The sequence below is a fragment of the Pelophylax lessonae genome, assembly GCF_965119305.1.
Source record: "Pelophylax lessonae genome assembly, chromosome: 2".
Classification (NCBI taxonomy): Eukaryota; Metazoa; Chordata; class Amphibia; order Anura; family Ranidae; genus Pelophylax; species Pelophylax lessonae.
In genome coordinates, this window is record NC_138769.1 from 337930503 (window position 1) to 337949928 (window position 19426).

Sequence of the window (19426 nt, forward strand, 5' to 3'; positions counted from 1 at the left end):
ATTTATGAATATACTGAAACACACATGCTTATGTATGTGTGTGTATTTATACATATGTTTTGTGTTGTGTTTAAAAGGAATATCTGCTTCTCCTCCCACTCAAAAAGATAATATATAAAATGTATATATAATATAAATATTTCAGTGTTTTGTAAACATCCATTTTCCTACATTTGTGAATCAAACATTCTGCTTGTCAGAATAAGTTAATTTAAAGTTTTAAAGTGAGTTCACTGCTTAATAAAAGTGACATAAAACCGAATAAATGATGTTTGATGTTATAGTTTTATATAGATATGTCCACTGAAAGAAGAAAAAATTAATTTTTCTGGTATTGATTATACGACTGCAAGTGCATAACTGTAAAAGCTAAAGTGGTTATAAAGGCAAAAGTTTTTTTTAGCTTACTGCATTCTTCTGCATGCAGCTCCCCCCGCAGCCCCCTAAATACATACCTGAGCCTAGAGGCGTAACTAGAAACTTCAGGGCCCCAGTGCAAGAAACCATAAAGGGCCCCCCTGGACCCTGACTGAGACCCTTCCCACTGATTCCAGGGCCCTTCACTCCCATTGTGGGACCCTTTATTATGGTCATGCAGTGGTCCACCTTCCTGCTGTCTTTGGGTTCCCCCACAGTGGCAGGACACTAGAGCCTAGTGGCAAATGTGACCTTTGTGACCCTGGTAGTTACGCCATTGGTGTCAGTCGTTTTTTTTTATTTTTTTCGTTGTTTGATTTTTTTCAAATTTTTTACAATTTTATTTTTTACATATTTTTAGGACTCCCGTTTGGGAGGCTTTAAATAAATATCAGGGGTCTAAACAGACCCCTGATATCTCATTTTTGAGACAGAGAAAGGGACTTAGGACAGATTCATCAATCCCTTTATCTGCAGCCTTAGCTGCACAGAATGAACAGGAATAGCTCTGTACAGAGCTTCCCGTTCATTCATAAACTGAGGGATGCCACAGCTATGAAAAAAACAAAAACAAAGTCAGTGATTGATACCAATCACTGGCTCTATTCATTAAAACAAGGAAGGGGCTGATAAATAACACAGATTCCAGGGAGCTAGGGAAGGACACAGAAGCTGAGGACAGCAGGGCAGCGATGGGGAAGCAGCAGGAGCATCATGTGGAGGAGCCGATGCCCTCCATTTCCCTCCTGCATGCCCGCTTCTCCTTCTTTCCCTCCCGCAGGCATTTAGTGGCTACCTAGAGGGAACGGTTCCTCTACATACCCGCAGCCCCCACCTCTCTCCTATCCAGGCATACAGGGGAGCTGCACGGGCCACCTGGATGTTGGGGTTGGGTCCCAATGGCAACCATTGAACATAGGCTCCTGCCTGAGCCCAATATTGGTCTAGCTCCTCATTGGTTCAGATAGAGCAGCGGGCCAGCAGAAGCCATTGGCTTCCATTGCTTTCAATCAAAGCTAGAGCATGAACAAGTGCCCCCATAGAAAGCTGTGGGCCACTCAGGGGGGGGGGGGGGGTTGAAGCCAGGACTGCTGGTGTGGGAAATGAGAAAAGAAGGATCAGAGGCTGCTCTGTGAAAAACCATAGCCAAAATAAAGCTTTATACTCACCTTAAAAAAGACACCACAATGAAAGTGGTTGTAAACAGATTTGTTTTTCCGAAAATAATAACAGTTTTATACTTGGTATTGCCATGGTATTGCACAGAGTGGCCCAAACCTCCTCTTCTGGGGTCCCCTGCCAGTACTTTCTGCTCCTCCTCTTCTGCATGTGCCCTCATAGCAACCTAGTTCCTAAGCCAGGCTGTGTGTGTGTCCATGAACACATACCAAGATTTGGCCCCACCCTCGGCTATCTCCTCACTAGCCAATGGCTCCTGCTGCTGTCAGAGCCTCCAGTGAGAACAGGAAGGGGAGAGAAGAGCTGCGGCAGGTGGGCACAGCGCTGGGTTGAAAATGTACTAGTGTTTGGGGGGGGTCTCGGGGGAACTGCTATGGAAAGGTATTTTACCTTAAAGTGATATTAAAGGTTAAGCTTTTTTTAAAAAAAAAAAAAATAGCAAACATGTCACACTTACCTGCTCTTTGCAGTGGTTTTGCACCGAGCAGCTCCGATCTCCAACTCGGGGCCCCTGCCAGTGCTCCTGGTCCTTCCCCCTTGACCAGTGCCCCCAATAGGAAGCTGCTTGCTATGTTGGCACTGGTGCTTGCTCACTCCTGATCAGGAGCAAACTGACAACTCATGGGGCCCCTGGGCAATAGGAGATCATGGGGCCTCCTGTGTCCCTGGCCACACTAAAGTCACACCCACACAAAGCCCCACCTACATATTGCAGCTCAGCTGCATAGAGGGGGCATTTAGATATCTACTGCAGCAGAGCCTGAATGGTAGTTCCCAGCCTATTTTTGTAAAGGAGCAAGGAGAGATAGGAATAGGAGGGAGAAAGCATTAGGGGGGGGAGAGGGGGAGGGGGAGAGAGAGGGAGGGGAGAGAGAGGGAGGGGGAGAGAGGGGAAGGGTGAGAGAGAGGGGGCTGAGAAAAAGAGAGGGAGGGAAAAAGGGAGGGTGGGAGAGAGAGAGGAGTGAGAGAGAGAGGCAGGGTGAGAGAGGGAAAGGATTAGAGAGAAGGGGCTGAGAAAGAGAGAGATAGGGAGGGTAAAAAGGAGGGTGAGAGGGAGAGGGGGTGAGAGAGAGGGAGGCTGAGAGAGGGGGTGAGAGAGAGGGAGGATGAGAGGGGAACTGAGAAAGAGAGAGGGAATGTAAAAGAGAGGGTGAGAGGGAAGGTGGGAGAGAGAGGGAGGGGTGAGAGAGGGGGTGAGCGAGAGAGAGAGGGTGAGAGAGAGGGGTGAGGAATAGAGATGGAAGTGAGAGAGAGAGTGGGGGTGAGAAGAGGAAGGGTGGGAGAGAGAGAGAGGGTAAATGAGGGGGTGAGAGAAAGAGGGGAAGGGGGAGAGAAGGCGGGTAAAAGTGGGAGGGAGGGTGAGAGAAGGGAAGGGTGAGAGAAAGGGGACTGAGGAAGAGAGAGGGAGGGTAAAATGGAGGATGAGATTGAGGGGGTCAGAGAGAGGGAGGGTGAGAGAGAAGGGGTGTGAGAGAGAGGGAGGGTGTGATAGAGAAGGGGGTGTGAGAGAGAAGAGAGGGTGAGAGAGTGGAAGGGCAAGAGAAAAGGGACTGAGAAAGAGAGAGGGAGGGTAAAAGGGAAGATGAGAGAGAGGGAGGGTGAGAGAGAAGGGGTGTGAGAGAGAGGGATGGTGTGAGAGAGAAGGGGGTGTGAGAGATAAGTGGGTGTGAGAGAGAAGAGAGGGTGAGAGAGGGAAAGGGTGAGAAAGAGGGGGTGTGAGAGAGGGGGAGGGTGAGAGAGGGGGAGGGGTGAGAAAGGGGGGTTGAGAGAGAGGAGGGTGAAAAAGAGAGATGGAAGAAAGAGCGAGGGTGAGAGAAAGAGAGAGAGTGAGGGTGAGAAAGAGGAGGGGTGGGTGAGAGGGGGGAGAGAGGGAGGGAAGGTAAAAGAGAGAGAGGGGGTGAGAGAGGGGGATAAAAAGAGAGAGAGAGGGGGAGAGAAAGAGAGGAGGGATGAGGGGGGTCGGAGGTATGTACTCACAGTGACGGGGCACTTACTGTAGTGTGCAGCGCTCAGTCAGTGAGACGTTGTTGGTAATGAGTAGTGCTGTGTGGTACTGGCCTCAGGGGGGTCCTCCAGCTCAGGCATAGCAGATGCTTTTCCCTGCTACATAGTTAAGAGTCAGGGAGAGAAACAAAAAGACAGACTGGGGAAGCAGAGCCCAGACTGGACTGACAGTGTGATCGGGTCCAGCCCTGAGAGGAAGGGACATGAGTGGAGTGTCCCCAGACACAGAATAGGACAATGGGTGGGTTCTCTCCTCATCACGGGACCCTTCATCTGTGGAGGAGCTGCGCACCGTGAGAGTGTACACTGTCCTCAGTCATACAGACTGTGCCCTCTATGTACACACCACTCCCAATCCATGTCAGCCCGCTCCTCCTTAACTTGACCCTTTCCATATGAAGGAGGATTTGAGTGAAGTTTAGGACAGGAGCCTCTCATGGGGCCCCCTAATTGCCCTAGGCACTGCCCGTATGAGAAATGGTCAGGCCGTTCCTGGATATCTGTATAAAGAGTGCCATTCCCTATATAAAACACTGATATCTGTATACTGAGTGCCACTCAGTGTACAGATATCAGTGTTATATATAAGGTATAGTACTAAGAGTGCAGATATCAGTGTTATATATAGGGAATAGCACTCACTAATACCTACAACGCTGATATCTGTACTAAACTGAGTGCTATTTCCTATATATAACACTGTGGCACTCAGTATACAGTTATTAGTGTGTACTCAGTGTATATAGAAATCAGGGTTAATAGATATAGGGTGAGGATAGGGAATAGCACCTGGTGAATAGGCACTGGGCAGGAACACTCATCCTGGATGGTATAGATTAAAGCAGAGTGATATACTAAACTACTTGGCTGGCCATCACACACTAATCTGCTGCTGTGCTGCAAACAGGTTGCTACCAGCTCCAAGACCAATCTGCTCTGCAGTGCACTCTCCAGCACACCTCCAGCTCAGCACTGGCTGTCCCACATGGCAGAGATGTGGATTGTGGCCCCGCCCCCTCAGCTGAATTTCCTGGGGGCCAGAGCAGCTTCCGCTGCAATCACCTCCATGGCTCCACCATTGCTCTCTCATCCCTGCCAGCACCAGAGTCCTCTCCCAGCACTGCGTCAACCACCAGCAGGGATGGGGAGGAGGGGCGGACTGAGCCTCTCATGGGGCCCCCTACTAACCCCGGGCCCTCAGGCAATGCCCTGAATGTCCTAATGGTCAGTCAGCCCCCTGCTTCTGAGCATTGCTCTATGTGTCCAGAAGACACATAGAGCTGTGACTCGGCCTCATCCCCTGCTCTCTCCTCATTGGCTCACTGACTGTGATTGACAGCAATGAGGAGAGGGAGTCCTGGGACAGCCAAGTCTATCGTGTACATCCCTGGATTGAAAGGGGGCTCAGGTGAGTATTGCGGGCTGTGGGGGGAGCAGCACACAGAAGGTTTTTTTCCTTCATGCATAGAATGTAAAAAGGTAAAAAACCTTCAGCCTTTACAACCACTTTAATGCAGAGAATGCATTAGGGTAAAAAAAAAAAACCTTTGTCTTTAGAACCACTTTAAGGATATATTTGCTTTCGGGTTCATTCTGCTCACATTTTACATCAGTTTGGCACCATTGACCTTCCTAAACTGAATCAGCCTGCTTCAAAGTGTTTGCATTCCCATTCACTTGTATGGGAGATCAGCAGTTTTAACGGATACAAAATCCCATTGACACAGGCCTTTAACGAAACATTTCCAAAGAGAAACATAGACGCTGCCAATGCTGGCTTCTCGTTCTGAAAATGCTAGTTGCCTTTCTGTCATATTGATTCAGTGCATTCAATATTTCCTAGTCACTGTTCTGGAATAAGTATGTAGTTGAGAAGTTTGGGCTTCATTCTGAAATTTGTTTACCTGCATACTTGTAGCAGGTCACTGATTAATGAAAGTATTGTATTGATGCCAGAGAAAGTGAACCAATTATGTCATTGATGGTACCTCCATAATTCCCTCAGTAAAGCCTTAAAGTGGTTGTAAAGGCTGAAAGTTTTATTACCTTCATGCATTCTATGCATGAAGGTAAAAAACCCTCAGTGTGCAGCCCCCCTCAGCCCCCCAAAACTTACCTGATCCAGCAATGTGCACGAGACCTAAGGCTTTCCTGGGTCTCGCCCTCCTGAGTGGCTGAGATGCAGCAGCAGGATAATTGGCTCCTGCTGCTCTCAATCACAGCCAGTGAGGCAGGAGCAGGGGGGCAGGGCTGAGTGTCTTATGGACACAGAGAGCTGTCTCAGGTGTGAGCACACATGAGTGCCCTCACAGCAAGTGGTTTGCTTTATTTGGGGGCACTTGGCAAGGGGGAGGACAGAGCGCTGGCGGGGGACCCAATAAGTGGAGGATTGAGGCTGCTCTGTGCAAAACCACTGTAAGTAAGTATGACATGTTTGTATTTTTTTTTTTTTTTAAATAAAAATGTTTTCTTTACAATCACTTTAATATAGCTGTTTAATACCCAATATTGAAAAACACCACTTTCTGTTTCAAATGCAACATGAATTGACAATCCTCCTGAGAGCCAGTTTGTTAACGCAGTCTCTGCAAAGCACTAAAACTGACTGACTGGGGGTCCAGCTAGGATTAAACTAACTAGTGCTAAACAGGAGGGAAGGACAGAGGGAGAAATCAATTCACACAGCAACCAAGTTGTAGTGGGCCAAACGTGCTACTAGATTCCAACATAATATAAAATGTTAACCTAATGCAGGTCAATACAACACAGAAAAATATATATAGGTGGGACAGAACACACTATGCACATATGGTACTTATGTCTTGACTATGGTATTCCCACTTTTTAAAATAAGTATATGTTGTCTCTACAAACTGTTGACACCTGATTCTTTTCTCGGCCATCAATTTAATTTCTTCTTTAGCTACCTTAACCACTTGCCGACTGCCTAACGCTGATCTACGTCGGCAGTCAGCCCCTCACAGGCAAAGTGACATAGGGCTACGTCACTAGCTTGTGAGGGTCTAGGGAGCAAGCGCGCGCCCCCGGAGGCGCGCTCCCGCGTGGTCACGGACCCCCCCCCCCGCGCGTGTGACCGGCGGACCCGATGTCCGCCGGTCACTCTGCGATCGGCGGGGGAGAGGGAGAAAGTCAGGCGGCTTGTGTAAACAAGCTGCCTGTCATTCTCCCCTGTGTATGAAGGATGATCATACGGTTCTACTATGTAGAACCGTTGATCACTTTTCATGCACCTCAAGCCACAGCCAATCACAGTAGAAAGCACGCCCCTAGGGACACACATAGCCCCTCCCTTTCAAAAAAAGTTAACCCCTTCACTGCCAGTGTATTTTTACAGTAACAGTGCATGTGTATAGCACTGATTACTGTAGAAATGTCACTGGTAACCCCAAAAGTGTCAAAAATGTCAGTCAAGGGTCAGATCTGTCCGCTGCAATGTCGCAGATCGCCGCCATTACGCGTTAAAAAAAAAACAACAAAAATGACAAAAATCTTTCCCTTTGTTAGTAAACGCGATAACTTTTGCGCAAACCAATCAAAATACGATTTTTGCGATTTTTTTTACCAAACATAGGTAGCATAAAACAAATTGGCCGAAAATGTTAAAAAATTTTGATTTTTACATTTTTTGGGGGGGGGGGGAATTTCATATAAAAAAAATGTAAAAAATATTGTTATTTTTGCAAAATTTACGCTCTTTTTTTGTTTATAGCGCATGATCAAAAAATCGCACAGGTGATCAAATACCACCAAAAGAAAGCTCTGTTTGTGGGAAAAAAAAGGACGCCAAATTCGTTTAGATACAGCATCGCATGACCGCGCAATTGTCCATTAAAGTCATGCAGTGCCGAATCGCAAAATACCCCCTGGTCGTTTAGCAGCCAAATCCTCCGGGGCTTAAGTGGTTAACTAACCTGAACTCTACTTTCCAGGTGCATTAAAACAAAAGTTTTTCAAAACATTTGTTCTCTTTAGAAAAGCTAGTTTTGTGCCACTATGCTGCAGAGATAGACACATGCACTCTATGGGGAAGCAGTGGTCTCTCTACAAAGGCTCTACACAGCTCAGCTCATTCCATGTTAGAGTGCTACAAAGCATACTTTTGCTGATTGCAGATGAATTAGATCAGGTGTTACTGTATGTTGTTGATGCGCTTCTCCCAATCCACAGGCCTTAGTCATGGAGGTGGCATGATGGAAGAATTGAGTCAGTTTTTTATTTCAATTGACTTATCTGTGGCCTGCTCTATTATCTGGGAAGTTGAAAGAGACTGATATACTGTATAACAAGAATAGAATCAAACAGTATTGACAAAATGTTCTTACTGTTAAAGAGAGTACCTGATCACAATCAAGACAAAATGTTCTTTGATTGAGGCTATTTCAGTAAAAGTTTCTGAGCATGAACTGAAGAATTCATCACTTGGTGAAAGTTGGGGTAAGAAATAGAGAATGCAGCAACCATGCAAAAGTGGTATAGGGAGAGAGAGCATGCCTCTCAAATGTGAAAAATATGGAGTTGAGTAGACTGGAGTTGGGTGGACTCCTGGAGGAGGATGTGTGAGTCTTTCCTAGATGAAAGCTTCTCCATGTCTGTAGAAGGATGAGTCTTAGATCTTCCAATTAAAGAGACCACTGAGTGCTGCAGAATGGAGCTTCGGAGCAATGGCAAGTGTGGGCAGGCCTGAAGTTCCCAGTGAAAGTGAGAATGGTCTAGGCTCAAAGGATAAATGTGTATGTATGATAATTATTTCCCATAACTTCAAAATAGCTTCTAATCTCCAAAAATAGGGTTTTAAACACCTATACCAATTCACATGAATATAATTTGCAGAGGGAGAGTATAATATGAGGGTGTTACTAGCACCTATGTAGGAGAGGTTGTTTGGGACAGATTGCTACCCCTTATGTCAAACCCTAAGCACAAAAGCATTGTTTAGTCCTAGCTGGTAAATGCTAGTCTAAAGAGCATTCGATTTAGAAGGCGTTTGCAAAAGCATTTAACATGCTTTGTGTACACCCTTAAAGCACCCGTCTGTAAGTGCTGAATAAAGTTCTCAGTACTGGTTTTCACATTAAAAACTGTATTTTGCACTCCCACGCTGTAGTTTGGGGGGCAGTGAATTCAAACTGTTGTTAAATTAAACTGTCCTACAAATATCAGCGGGAGATACAGAAAATGTCCTCTGCACATTATAGTTGCTGTGGAATTAGTGCAATCCAGCACTTCCTAACACACATGGCAGTGCCCAGGCCTGCAGACAGGTCCCTCTGGCACCCAGCACAAGGGTTTCAGGGTCACATTCCCAATAAGAGCTTTTTCTTCATGGAGTTGGTGTTTTACTCTGTGTTTGTGCGGATTTCTCTAAGCTTCTTTAGTTTAATTCTACAGTGAAAAAATTACAGCAGGCTAACAAGGTGCTGATTAAATCGAACTTCATGTGTGTATACTCTGTTCATTTCCAATCATTTTTATTGGCAAAATTTAGCAGCTATATACAACACAATTACAAACTGTTGAAAATGTCGTTATCAAGCATAATCAGCCAATGGTAACATTCAAAATAGTAAAAGACATTTAAAGGGGCATTGCTTCTACACCCCATTGACATTTCCCCGACTCATCAGATCATTCCCTTAATATTTAATCCAAGGGAAAGAAAAGAAAAGAAAAGAAAGAAAGAAAGAAAGAAAGAAAGAAAGAAAGAAAGAAAGAAAGAAAGAAAGAAAGAAAGAAAGAAAGAAAGAAAGAAAGAAAGAAAGAAAGAAAGAAAGAAAGAAAGAAAGAAAGAAAGAAAGAAAGAAAGAAAGAAAGAAGAGTATTCTTGCAATGGACTAGGGGGTTTATTTAATAAAGCTGAAGAGTGCAAAATCAGGCTCACCTCTGCAAAGAAACCAATCAGCTTCTAACTTTAGCTTGTTCAATTAAACTTTGGCAAGAAATCTCAAAAACCTGATTGGTTTCTATACCAGTGAGCCTGATTTCGCACTCTCCAGATTTAGTAAATAAACAAAAAACTCTGTAAAACATTAAATAAAAAAATAATAATACAATAGGTCCATCATCCAATCAGCATGCCTTAAAAGTGACAAATAGTTTCTCCTTCAATTTATGTGCTGCACCACATTTGAGAGATGTGCTTACTCACCACCTACAAATGACCACTGAAAAGTCTTGATCACTTTTCACAATGCTCCAAAGGGTTTAGCTTAATCACACTTCAGGTGGTTTCAGGGCCAAAGTAGTATGAATCCACAGCACTCAGACACTAGAGTTAGAGTATACATTTCTCTTATTTGATATAATAATCCACATGGCCAAAGGAAATTATATATATTATGGTAGAGTATTTTATTCAAATAGAGATAAAAGGAAATATCAAAAAAATGATTGCACTTTCATTTCAAAGGTGTTAGAGTTGACACTGACACAAACAGCCTCAGGTATTTACAGCAACACCGCTAGCATAGAGCTGGAGTGGGTTCCAAACAACCAGAAGTGACATGGGATGCCCAATTTAGAAGTGACCTCAATGGTGGCACTAGCGCATAGTGTAAAATCATAAACAGAAGGTATTTATTAAAACTTTTATTAAAGGTGAACTTTTAATAAATACCTTCTGTTTATGGTTTTACACTAAGTGGAGCTTTTTGTTTCCTTTCCTTGATGACTTATCCATTATGGGAGATTATTCATCTTGAGGGCTACATTCTCTGCATATATCCGGATTGATTACAGTTAAAATAATTTTTCAAACCCATGAAAGCATGAAGGTGATTGGTGTGAAGGGCCATTCGTTGTGTCCCCTGGCATATTGGGTGTATATACACCAATGCATGAGTTGACTCACTAGGCCTACGCCAAACTGAGTCCACTCACTCTGGTAAGCCTCCAAATATATATATTGGTGGTGGATGGTGTCACAGAAAACTTTTGTTTATTCACCTCTGGAACACACGTTTGAAGATTTTTTGAAGAGTTTTTGGTTTCATACTCCTTTTAAAAAGGCTTTTTGTATATACCCAGCAGAATGAATAAAAAAATAAATACATAGTATATACACTGCCATTCAAAATGTTGGGGTCACTTAATAATGTCCTTATTTTTGAAAGAAAAGCACTGTTTTTACAATGAAGATAACATTAAGTTAATCAGAAATACAGTCTAGATATTGTTAATGTGGTAAATGTCTATTCTAGCTGGAAACGGCTGATTTTAAATGAAATATCTATGTCTATAGGTGTACAGAGGTCCATTTCCAGCTACCATCATTCTTGTGTTCTAATGGGACATTGTGTTAGCTAATCGTGTTAAAAAGGCTAATTGATGATTACAAATTACAATACCCTTGTGCAATTATGTTAGCATACCTGAAAACTGTTGTGCTGATTAGAGAAGCTATAAAACTGGACTTCCTTTGAGCTAGTTGAGTATCTGGAGCATCAGCATTTGTGGGTTTGATTATACTCTCAAAATAGCCAGAAAAGATAAATTTCTTCTGAAACTCAACAGTCTATTCTTATTCTGAAAAATAAAGGCTTATCCATGCGAGAAATTGCCAAGACACTGAATATTTCCTACAACGGTGTGTACTACTCCCTTCAGAGAACAGCACAAATGGCCTCCAACCAAAAAAGAAAGAGAAGTGGGAGGCCCCGGTGCACAACTAAGCAGCAGGACAAGTACATTAGAGTCTCTAGTTTGGGAAATAGATGCCTCACAGGTCCTCAACTGGCAGCATCATTAAATGGTACCTGCAAAACGCTAGTCTCAACGTCCACAGTGAAGAAGCGACTCCGGAATGCTGGCCTTCTAGGCAGAATGGCAAAGAAAAAGCCATATCTGAGACTGGCCAATAAAAGGAAAAGATTAAGATGGGCAAAAGAACACAGACATTGGACAGAGAAAGATTGGAAAAAAGTGTTATGGACAGACGAATCTAAGTTTGAGGTGTTTTGATCACACAGAAGAACATTTGCAAGATGCAGAACAAGAAAACACATGCTGGAGGAATGCATGACGCCATCTGTCAAGCATGGTGGAGGTAATGTGATGGTCTGGGGCTGCTTTGGTGCTGGTAAAGTGGGAGATTTGTACAAGGTAAAAGGGATTTTGAATAAGGAAGGCTATCGCTCCATTTTGCAATGCCATGCTATACCCTGGGAAAGTGCTTGATTGGAGCCAATTTGCTCCTACAACAGGACAATGACCCAAAGCACACCTCCAAACTATGAGAGAAGTATTTAGGGAAGAAAATTAATATTTCAAATAAAAATTAAAATTTCTAACCTCGTCAATGTCTATATTTTCTATTTATTTTGCAACTCATTTGATGAATAAAAGTGTGAGTTTTCATGGAAAACATGAAATTGTCTGGGTGACCCCAAACTTTTGAACGGTAGTATATATATAAATAATAAATCTTGAATTGCAACCTCCAAAAAGATGGATGTATCCCTAAATACAGATTAAAAAATCTGTTATAAGCAATTGAGGTTGATATCAATATTGACGCCAAATGGTCTCGTTCTGTGATATCCGCTTCCGCAGATCACTTCCTTCCAGTGCCTGTACACCCTGTCAATACCTATAAAAACTGGATAAAGAGGGATCTCTATTGTGTGCCAAACTGAAGTGATTGGACACATTATGCAGTCTCATCCCTTTTTTGATGTTATTCACATGCTCATGAATGCGTTTAGCTAAAGGTCTCGTGGTTCTCCCAACATATCTTAAACCACAAGAACATGTGAAGAGATAGGAGACATTCCTCATACCACAAATAATAAACTGTTAATTGTCAATTTGGTACTAGAGTTGAGCGAACACGGACTGTATTGTTCAGGATCGTACCGGACTTTTGAGTGTTCGGTACCCAGACACGGACCCTGAACATTTTACTGTATATTCGGGATACAGTCTGTTGTTCGGTAATTTTATTTCATGTTTTGGCGCGGTTTTAATGTCTACTAATGGCATGGCTGTGATTGGCCAGTGCAGCATGTGACCCAGCATCTATATAAGCTGGAGTCACATAGCGCACGTCACTCTGCTCTAACTAATGTAGGGTCAGGTTCCTGCTGCTGCTGATATGAGGGAGAGATAGGAGATTATTGTAGGGGCAGGCTGGAGATTGCTTTCAGGGAAAGAATAAGAGACAATCAGACAGCGATGTACATCGATTTTTTTGTGTGGGGGTGCAGTGCACAATCTTTTTGCCCTGACCTGAGCCCAGTGAGGAGGAGGGAGAAAAAAAAACTTTTATCAGTCTGTTAGGTCGGTGGCGTGCGGCATGTAGCAGCCATGTAATGCAAGCTCAGTGCATATGTGTCTGCTTAATCTGGATTTAAAAAAAAAAAAAAACTTTTTTCCTTCATATTTTACTGTGACATACAGTGTTTAGACACTGCTGTTCTAATCTGCTATTCTAAAACAACAATTTAAGGGGAAAAAAATTGTTTTTCAGTTTTTTATTCAAATGGGTTTTTTTATTCAATAGCGGAATTGAACAACAACAGTATCCAACCTGTTAGGCGTGCGGCATGTAGCAGCCATGTAATGCAAGCTCAGTGCATATGTGTCTGCTTAATGTGGATTAAAAAAAAAAAAATAATTTTCCTTCATATTTTACTGTGACATACAGTGTTTAGACACTGCTGTTCTAATCTGCTATTCAAAAATCACCAATCAATCAATTGTGGCCTAGTCTGTATCTGTACGTGTGAGATACACCCTTTTAGATACTGTTGTTCTATTATGCTATTCAATAAACACCCATTTAGGGGAAAGAAAGATATTAAATTGCGGCTTAGTCTGTATCTATACGTGTGAGATACACCCTTTTAGATACGGTTGTTCTATTCTGCTTTTTAATAAAAACCCATTTAGGGAAAAAATATTAAATTGTGGCCTAGTCTGTATCTGTACGTGTGAGGTACACCCTTTTAGATACTGTTGTTCTATACTGCTATTCAATAAACACCCATTTAGGGGAAAGAAAGATATTAGATTGCAGCTTAGTCTGTATCTGTACGTGTGAGATACACCCTTTTAGATACTGTTGTTCTATTCTGCTATTCAATAAACACCCATTTAGGGGAAAGAAAGATATTAAATTGCGGCTTAGTCTGTATCTGTACGTGTGAGATACACCCTTTTAGATACCGTTGTTCTATTCTGCTATTCAATAAACACCCATTTAGGGGAAAGAAAGATATTAAATTGCTGCTTAGTCTGTATCTGTACATGTGAGCTACACCCTTTTGGATACTGTTGTTCAATTCTGCTATTCAATAAACACCCATTTAGGGAAAAGAAAGATATTAAATTGCGGCTTAGTCTGTATCTGTACGTGTGAGATACACCCTTTTAGATACTGTTGTTCTATTCTGCTATTCAATAAACACCCATTTAGGGGAAAATTAATAATTTTGCAGCGTTTGCTGATTATGTTACTGTGAGATACACCCTTTAAATTTGTTTGGCGCATCTCCTTCCACCACCGAGGATTGCAGGCGCTTCAGTTTGCCTCCTGTTGCTAACTCCTCCTACTCCGCTTCCTCATCCTCATCCTCTACCACATCCACATCCGGAGCAGTGATCATTTCCAAGGCTTTCAGGGCTTTAATTCACAAGTGGCTCCGAGGGTGGGTTCCTTCCAAGCCCCCATCACTCCAGCAGGTTTGCATAGCCGCCACCCAACCTTGGTCAGGCCGGATGACAGCACAGCGCCCCCACTGGATAACTGATAACAACAGATACTACACTTGATCTTAGCCAAAAGGTCGAGGAGCGATGCTGGTGGCATTCCCACCTGACAGCGGGGGCACAGTGGAAGTACAAGACGAAGGCAGGGGAGGAGGAGGTCGCCAATGCAGCCAAGGCACCGCCAGCACCTCAGAAGGCAGGGTTAGCATGTATGAAATGTGGAAAAGCTTTGTCGGCACGCTACAACAACCAGGACCACCAGCTGTTTTTTTTTTTTTTTTTTTTTTTAAGCAGTGAAGTAGACTATCACCCGGTGGATGCATAAAAAAGTGCACACCAAAAAAGTGAAACACAAAAAATGCACAGGGTGTACACATGGTCCCTAACCCTCATCCCCCGGGGCGCAAGGCTCCTGACAGGGACTGGGGTACTTACACTGGCTAACCTGGCCGAAACCAGGCAGCCCCGTTCTTTAGGCGGTCTGCTGAAACAGACCACCCCAAGTACTAGGTGGGGCTCTCCCAAAGAGAGACCCATGAGAGAGGGCGAACCAAGCCAGAAGGCCACATCCACCCCCTCCCAAGACTTTCAGGGACAGGCCCAAGGACCTACACCCAACTAATCACTTTGTAAAATAAAGTGTACCGCCACAATAAAAAAACACAAAACGTGAGACACACAACACATAAAAGTGGGTAACGGGATAGTGGAGAAGTGCAAGGTTAGTGCCACGTTGCAATACTATGGCAGGCCCTTCGGCCAGGAATAAAAGATTCCTCTTGACCTGACTCCTGACCAAAAGGCCCGGCCCTGGAGGCAAGTGTGCAAAACGTGTGTAGGAAGTGCAGTGTCCTTTGTGCCATACTCATGGTGTTGCCATTAACCGTGAATTATGGCACCCCTGGACTGCCACTCCAGGAGCACATACACCACAGGCTTTTCAGAATCCCAGTCCCTGGCAAGACCAGTGCAGCCCTGTCCCTACCAGAAGGCCTCAGAACTTAGACAGCTTTGGGAGAGCCCGGCCCACAACCAGGGACACATACCTTTTCCAAGGCCAGACTCAACCCAGAAGGGGGAAAAAAGCCCCCCCCTGCCACCATCACCTTTCCTTACCATATACCATATACAGTTCCTTACCGTTCCTTACGTACTATACACGTACTGAATGACGGGTCTTCCCCCTTCAACTTCTGGGTCTCCAAATTGGGCACATGGCCTGAGCTTGCCCTTTAGGCCTTGGAGGTGCTGGCCTGCCCTGCAGCCAGTGTATTATATGAACGTGTATTCAGCACGGCTGGGGGCTTTATCACAGACAAGCGCAGCCGCCTGTCCAGAGCCAATGTGGACAAGCTCACGTTCGTTAAAATGAACCAGGCATGGATCCCACAGGACTTGTCCGTACCTTGTGCAGAATAGACATGTATACCGGCCTTACCCAGCCAATGTTTTATTTTTGATCTTTCTCACTCTTTTGGGGTGTACCCTAATTTAAAAAGAAATAAAATTAAAAACAAAAACCAGTGTTGGCTACCTCGTCCTCCTCCACCGCCGCTTCCACCTACACCGCCACATCCACCGCCACCTCAACTTCCTACTCCATATGGGCCTCGTCCTCTTAGATCAAGAAGATGATTCTTTTTTATTTTTATGTTTTTTATGTTATTTTAAGTTTTTTCCCTATCCACATTTGTTTGCAGAGCACTTGCCATGCTCTTAAGAAGATTTTGCTGCCATTTGCAGCCCTCTAGCCCTTTCCATGTTTGTTTTAGAGCCGTTTTAGTGCTCAAAAGTTCGGGCCACCATTGACTTTAATGGGGTTCGGGATCGGGGTCAAGTCCGGGTTAAGTCCGGGTCACAAACCCGGACTTTTTTTTCAAGTTCGGCCGGACCCGCAGAACCCGGACATCCAGGTGTTTGCTCAACTCTATTTGGTATTATTTACCAGCAGATGAGCAGAAAACATCAGTCTTTCTCCTTTTCTCTTTGGTAATCATACAGGACATTTATCTCCCGCACCTGTAGAACCCCACTCTCTCTAAAAAGAAACACATCTTTTCTAGAGAGAGAGTGGGATTCTACAGATGTGGGAAATGCATTTCCTGTATAATTACCAAAGACAAAAGGAGAAAGACTGATGTTTTCTGCTCATCTGCTGGTAAAAAGCACTAAATTGACAAGTTTATGATTTATGGTGGTGGAGGTATGTCACCTATCTCCTCACATGTCCTTGTGGTTTAAGATATGTGGGGAAAATCACAAAACCTTTAACTAAATGCATGTGAATAACATAAAAAAAGGGGTGAAACAACATAGTGCGTCCAATCACTTCAGTTTGGCACACAATAGAGATTTACTCAGTTTTTATGGTATCACACTATGAGACCATATGGATATTTCAGCTTGACACACTCAATCCATCTGGCTTCAGTATTGATTTGTTTCTTAACAGATTTTTTTTGTCTATTTTCTATTTTTAAGGGTACATCTTTTTGGAGGTTGCCATCCAAGATTTAATTATATATATATATATATATATATATATATATATATATATATATATATATATATATATATATATAGATAGATAGATAGATAGATAGATAGATAGATAGATAGATAGATAGATAGATAGATAGATAGATAGATAGATAGATATAAACACTTAACAAAGTTATAAATGCAACACTTTTTGTTTTTGCCCCCATTTTTAAGGAGCTGAATTCAAAGATCTAAGACTTTTTCTATGTACACAAAAGGCCTATTTTTCTCAAATCTGTCTAAATCTGTGTTAGTGAGCACCTCTCTTTTGCCGAGATAATCCATCCACCTCAGAAGTGTGGCATATCAAGATGCTGATTAGACAGCATGATTATTGCACAGGTTTGCCTTAGGCTGGCCACAATAACATTAGACATAAAATTAGTCATTAAAATTAAAAGTCATAAAATTAGTCAATAAAATTAGTCATGGGTCATTGTGGTTCTCAAGTAATTCTTTATCAGTGCCAATTTTCTGAACGACCTTTCTCCTGAACAACTAGTGACCATCATGCTCAAATATATGCCTACATTAACACCTGAAAAGGTATCAGCAAGCCCTTCATCATGTAATAAAACTGCCTGCTGAAATCTTAAGGGAAATAGGTTTCATTTTTTTTTATAAAGGAAGTCTGGGGCCCCTTTCAGTAGAGGGGCCCACCCAATTGGCCCTTTTGCCACCTTATAAATCCTGCACTGGCAGATATACAGCTATGAGGCTGTAGGTACAGGCGTTTCTAAGCACACTCACATATAAAGGAGTGCATTGCTTTTTTTTTTAGCAAGAATTCAAGACAAAGAATATTCATTTCAGGGAACTATTTAGGCATACTGTAAATTGCATGTATAGGTGTTCCCTATACCATCCAAAATGTTCACTTGTTGAGTTCAATTCCACTTTAATACATAGTGCAGTATGTTATATTTCTTTGCTTCATTGCATTGCCTTGAGTTTTACTTGCTACAAGTTTATAGCATACTTTTATAGAACAAATCACTTATCCTAAGAACATCTATAACTGCCTTTAAATAACTTTTTCTATGCAAGTTTTTTTATTTTCTCTTGTTCTACCGACATAACTTGTCCTTGTTTTACCCTTTGTGGACTAAAAAAGATGTATAATAGCGATACTTAATACTTACACAGGAAAATATGTAGATGTTGAAATCCAAAGTCAGGAACATTCCTTCGATGATTGATGTTTGGATTAAGGACCTAATTAAACCCAAAACACAAAACCCTGAAGCTAAATATACTGTGCTTGTCTTAATCAAACAGTCACAGCTCTTGCGCAGTGTCACAGATGAGGGCACACATGTAGCTGTAAAAGTACTTACAGGGAGAGTTATACAGAGCGCTTGTAAGATGAAATTAAATATGACTTGGAAAAATATACATTGTTATAAAAGGTGGTAAGCTCATTGCCGTGCTGCACAATATAGTACAAAAGCTGGACAGATAATTAAGTTTTCTATTAAACCTCATAATGTACTATATTTCCAGACCCTTTCTGGTGCCTATTAACATTTTCCTTGGTTCAGCATTGATTGACACTTCCATAAAAGTTCTGGATACTAAAAGCAAAGGAACAATGTAAGCTGGTCATAGTCACCAACCTTTTTCTTTATACTTGAACAGTTGGTACAATTGTTTCTTCAGGTATGTTCGCAAAACTGTATTTGCAATTGGCTTTTAATGCTTTTAGAATTAATAATAGCAATAATGTAACTTTTCTTGACCTTTTGAGTTTTCTTTTTCTTAGGGGTGATTTACCAGTGTTAACTTTGAACAACCACTAGTGTGCAGACTTTTACTTTTAATTAAAAAAAAATTTAAATAGTACATGACCATATGACTGAAGTAAATATACTTTTACTGAACTAAGTTTAAAAAAAAAACTATTTAGTTAATCTACATCTTTGTATTATTATTACTTGTTTCACTGGAAAGATATCTCTTACAACAAGCAATTTAATCTTTTTTGCAAGTTGCAAGGGAAGTATTTATTTAAATTATATTTTGACAACATATTCTGTAGCATTTTACAAAAAACACTAAATCGTTAACTTTAGTTTATGTCCCCAAAAGAAGTTACAGTTTAATATTCCTGCGATAGTCAGACACACACTAGTGTCAATTTTGGGTAAAAGCCAATAATGCTGACAGTCTGTTTTTTGGACCGTGTAACTTTTTCTATACTATGCCGTGGCTGCATACTACCTGAAGAAGTCCCTAGATAGATGTGCCTCTTCTTGGGGCCTGTTACTTGATGGTGAACTGTTGTTATCCATTGAAGTGTTTCTAACTGGGATACAGTTCTAGTATGGAATGTATCTACCTCCAGCTTTGGGCATGCCATCCAACCTATAAGCTTTTATTGGAAAACATATTCCCCCTACTATTTGCACTATGAGGTCTTGTGGCTGGATATATTCCATAAGCTAAATTTGCTATCCAAGATTTATAAATTATTGAAGTCGTCACAGAGTGTTTACCACATCACCATTGCTTTATGCTGCTGTAAATCTATAGCCTATTACACATGATTAAAAAATTGGAC